The sequence below is a fragment of the Elephas maximus genome, chromosome 4 (assembly GCF_024166365.1).
Source record: "Elephas maximus indicus isolate mEleMax1 chromosome 4, mEleMax1 primary haplotype, whole genome shotgun sequence".
NCBI lineage: Eukaryota > Metazoa > Chordata > Mammalia > Proboscidea > Elephantidae > Elephas > Elephas maximus.
Window position 1 is genome coordinate 112,150,603 of NC_064822.1, and position 5,546 is coordinate 112,156,148.

At 35.2% G+C, this 5,546-nt stretch overlaps 1 pseudogene; it reads right to left on the reverse strand.

Moving 5' to 3' along the window:
* Window positions 1-1,223: 1,223 nt before the first annotated feature.
* On the reverse strand, window positions 1,224-2,151 carry LOC126076370 (olfactory receptor 6C3-like; annotated as a pseudogene).
* Between the last annotated feature and the right edge of the window lie 3,395 nt (window positions 2,152-5,546).

A 5,546-nucleotide genomic window follows, 5' to 3' on the forward strand; every position in this document is an offset into this window, starting at 1 on the left:
AGCCATCTAAGATGCATCAATTGGTCTCAACCCACCTGGAGCAAAGGAAAATGAAGAACACCAAGGCCACACGACAACTAAGAGCCCATGAGACAGAAAGGGCCACATGAACTAGAGACTTACAACATCCTGAGACCAGAAGAACTAGATGGTGCCCAGCCACAACTGATGACTGTCCTGACAGGGAGCACAACAAAGAACCCCTGAGGGAGCAGAAGAACAGTGGGATGCAGACCCCAAATTCTCATAAAAAGACCAAACTTAATGGTCTGACTGAGACTAGAAGAATTCAGGCGGTCATGGTCCCCAAACCTTCCATTGGCCCAGGACAGGAACCATTCCCGAAGTCAACTCATCAGACATGGAAGGGACTGGACAATGGGTTGGAGAGAGATGCTGATGAAGAGTGAGCTACTTGTATCAGGTGGACACTTGAGACTGTGTTGGCATCTCCTGTCTGGAGGGGAGATGGGAGGGGAGAGAGGGTTAGAAACTGTCAAAACGGTCATGAAAGGAGAGACTGGAAGGAAGGAGTGGGCTAACTCATTAGCGGGAGAGTACATGGGAGTATGTATTAAGGTGTATATAACTTTATACGTGACAGACTGACTTGATTTGTAAACTTTCACTTAAAGCACAATAAAAATTATTTAAAAACAAAAAACAAATACAGATAACAAGGAGAGTATACAAAGCCAGAGATAACACATCTTCAATATAACTAGGAAATAGAGTATTTATGAATTTCAAATTACTTGTAAGTAGGAATATAATACCCAAGTCCATCAGAAGAGTGGAAATAATTGTACAGATACTGTAGATAGTGTAAAAAAATGTGGTGTTTAATTTCATATTTCATATAATTTCTAAGAAGAAACTATTTTATTATGCTAGTAACAAAGAAAAGAAAATTTAAGAGTTAAAGTGTTTTCAATTTTAAGCAATTACAGTGTAAAACATTTTTACAGTTCAGAATAATTTAACCAAATGGATTAGGTACTACAGTCACTGGTTTTCTATTCAGAATAATAAATCAATGATTATGTGGAATTTACTGAAAGTTTTAAAGGAAGGCATAACACAGACACTTTCGTGTTAAAAAGAAAGTTTAAGCATTTGGGTTTGCCATTGGGGTAGTGGAGAGATGGATTTAGCATAGTGAGAATTTCATTTATTCTTTATTGTACCTTCACAATAACATTCATTCATGCCAATAAATACTTTCATTTATTTTCTGGAAACCCTGTTTTATGGATCAAGTTTTTGAAGGCTTGTTTTACTTGCTTGTTCCTCAGGGGGTAGATGAAGGGGTTCAGCATGGGGGCAATAGAAGTGTTGAGAATAGCTACTCCTTTGGTCGCTGATGCTCTTTCTCTTGCTGAAGGCTTGACGTACATGAATACACAGCTGCCTAAGGATGGAAATGACGATCATGTGAGAAGAACAAGTGGAGAAAGCCTCTTTCCTCTGACTGGCAGAAGGGGTTCTCAGAATGGTGATAACGGTGCACAAGTAGGAGAGAATCACTAACGCCAATGTGAATAGCAAAGGAACAAAAGGAAAGTAACGGCCAGTCATCTCTAAAAGCCAGGTATCTGTGCATGAGAGTTGTAAGATGGGGGAGTAGTCACAATGACAATGACACTGGAAGAACAGAAATCTAACTGGAGGATAAGCATGAGTGGTGGGAAAATGGTCAGGAATCCTCCCAGCCATGAACAAAGAAGAAGCAGGGTGCAGATTTTCTTCTTCATGATGGTGGTGTAATGAAGGGGCTTGCAGATGGCAACATAATGATCGTAAGACATGGCAGTTAGAAGAAAAAATTCAGACACACCCATGAAGATGAAGAAAAATAATCGAGCTAAACAATTATTGTAAGAAATGTTCTTGACTTTAGTAATGATTGTCCCCAGAAATCTGGGGATAGACACAGTGGTGAATGTAATTTCTAAGAAGGAGAAGTTCCGGAGGAAGCAGTACACAGGAGTGTTTAGAGGAGAGTCTATCAAGGTGAGGATGATGATGGTCAGGTTGCCTGTGATACTTAATACATAAGCTATAAATAAAAAGATAAAGATCATAACCTGAAGCTTTGGGTCTTCTGCTATGCCGAAGAGTACAAACTGTAATCATTGTGTGATTTCTCATACTGCTGTATGTTTCCTCTTTAGGCAAAGTCTATTGGTGAAAAACAAAACATAAAGAATGAGAAAATATTAGAGATTTAAATATTAGCATTAATAACCCCAATGACACTGAACAATGACCCTTTTTTTTCCCTTTCAGCTCCTTTCCAATATCTTGCGACCCTTATTAAAATGGAATTTTTTTTTAGAGCCTCTTTGAAAAGAAAACGGATTCTCAGATCTATGTTAAAATCCAAATCAGTGTCAGTGCATACAATCTCTACATAGAGTCAAATTTTCTATATTTTCAGTATTTCCTTGAATCATAAATTTCCATACCAATATTAATGAATCATTACCTATAGTTTATATACTGAGACATTGTTTTCCAGTTTCAGAGATTGTATGATTTTAGGGATGAATTTAATTTTGAGTACTTATCCTGGTGCCAAAATTAAAAAATTTTATTGTCTAATGTTGTAGGGTTTTTAACCAATGTCATAGAACAATGTGTGTACTGACCATTAATGAGAAATTCGTTTGTCCTGTAAACTTCCATCCGAAGTACAATAAATTAAAAAAAAAAAAGAAGACAAAAACAAAACCAAACAAAAAAATTTTATTGTTTACTAGGGCTTTGGTGGTAATTAGAACCCAGTCACAATCCCTGAACTTAATAGTATCTAAAATTATTTTTATTTTCTTTTATTTTAATGCAATCAACAAAAATAAAGGTGTTTCCCAATCACATAAATATCACTAGAATGACCTTGATTGTAAACAAGAGTAAAGTTTAGTTTTCATTACTGGGAAAGAAAACAGGAACCAGAGAGATGAATCAATACTCACACAGACAGAGCCTATCATTAATATATTTCTACAACGTGATTAGTGGATATCATTGTTTGTTTTTTATTAAAATTAACAATTATGAATGGACTTTTTTTTTAACTAATACTATTCTGTTTGGTCTTACACTTGACTGAGGATGAGAATGAACTCATAAAGAAATTTTTAATGCCAAATACCTCATTGCCTCCTTTTTTAGAAGACTGAATACAGGAAATATATATATATATATATATATATAGGATTTCCTATAGAGAAAACAGAAATTGCTAAAATGTAAGCTCAGTGACTTTTATGTTTTTTTTTCACTGCTCTATCCTTAACAACCAGAATTCTGTATATAAGTTCTCAGTAATGTTTGTAGTGTTAATCTCTTTCTATAGCATGAACTGGTGAGACTGCATTTATGAAGGGAACATGTAGAAAAATGTTCCCTTCTGCCTAATTCAATGATTAGTATTACTGATGAGTGAATAGTTTCTAAGATGATATTATCCTTCTTTCTTCTTTGTCCTTTTTTCTTTTTCTGGCACTCAACATTCCCTTTCTTCAGGAATATGCACATGCTATCATTAACATATCAGCAAAATATGATGTATCAAAGGGCAGAGACTACATTTCTGTGTTTTCAACAATGCCTGAAATATATTACAATATATAACTAATAATACTAAATATGTTAAAGGGATAATTTGGGACTTCCTGCAACTTATTCCAACAAAATCAACTACAGATGGGAGAAACATTTCATTGATAATAAGGAACATACTCTGTGATATGTCTGATGGTTCCAGTCAGAAATATTATCCTGGATTTTTCTTAATTTATTTAAAAAAGGGGATATAATACATGCATAATGTCCTTCAGGAGAACTTTTTGTCATTTGGTCCACCCTTGCCTCTGTCACATAAGTGCCTCTAGCAGAGAGAAAACACAGGCTGGACTGCATGTCAGTTTGTTTGCAGCCTCTGTTATAAGTAACATAAATTTCTCTGACCTTTCCACATAAACACATTGCTCTGGACCTGAACTCCAATAAGAGCTACTTACTGTAACACTAAGAGTTCTTTAGGTAAATGTCCAGGGAATGCTGCTTTAAGAGACTAGGAGATTAAAGAGTTCAAAGCTCTCTGGATAAGATGAAGATTTAACCCTACCCAAAGATAAAACAATTTCACCTTCTCTGGTCACTGAATAAATTCCCCAGAGATTAGTGTGGAGAAAGGAAAGGTACAAGAAGAGATAAATTCCAAAAAGTAAATGATGTCATAACATACACTCTCCTGGAAAGCCAAGCAATATAATGAGATAAAAGTAAAAGCATACCAGTCAGCTTATACCATCAACCTAGTCTCCCTTTGACTGTGTATCATTTTCCTAATATGCATATGGCACTTATTCTACACTCAAGAGTTGATTTCTTCTCAGTCCCTTTGGGTCTGGTTAAATCCAGGACCAAACTACACCTCCGTGGATCCTAATTTGGGAGTGCTACCTATGTTTTATTCATTCATATATATCCACCAGCATAATGCAAAATGAACGAATACATAAATAAAATAAGGGATTTCAATATTTTTGAATATCAGAAGAGTACTTGAAGATTTAGGTTTATTTTTCCTTTTTTTAAATTTTAAATCTAATACATGCTTAATGTTATAAGAATCAAGGTGACATTAGTATAAAGGGGCATTTTGAATGGCCCTAATATTTCCAACGAATCCTCCATTTTTACCCCAATCTTCAAATTAGCTAGTATTAAGAATTTATAGTATGTTCTCGAGATATGTTTTTTCTGTATCTGGAGTAACATGGGAGCACTCACATTCACACACTTGATGGTTTGTTGTTGTTGCTGTTATACATTAATGCATTTACATGATGCCAAATGCTCTATAATTACCTTTTTTTCAGTATGTAATATATATATGGTATCATTCCTTATCAAGTTTTTTTGTAACAATTGCATAGAATACCAGAGGTGACTTGCATGTAATTTAATAACTACTTCGCTGATTAAGATTTAGGGGGTTAGACTGTGACCAATTTCACACTGTTATGATGTTACAATGCACCCCTACGCATACATTTACCTGTGTGTAATGCTGACAAAGCTGTGAGTTTTCAATTCTAACAGATACTTAAAAAAAGTTCTCCTACAGATAAGAATGAGTCCTTTTCTTCATATTTGAGTCAAAACTGGATATTATCGGTCATTTAAAATTTTTATAAGCAGAGAGACAAAATAATATCACAACTTATTTAGTGGCAAAGACACTATAGCTTAGCGATCACAGTGCCTGGGTTTTTAGGTTAAACAGATCCAATTTCTTTTCAAACTTACAAATTTTAATGCAATTTTCTGAACATCAGTCTCTTCACCCACAAAATGAGAAGACCAATAGTCCTAAGTCATAGACTATTAAAAAATTACAGTGAGATAACTTACAACCGAGTTTAGCGTGCTAATTGGGATATGCTGCTGTTGTTAGTTGCCTTCAGGTTGATTCCAACTCTCAGCGAGGGACCCTATTCGAGGGAGTAGAACTGCCCCATAGGGTGTTTGAG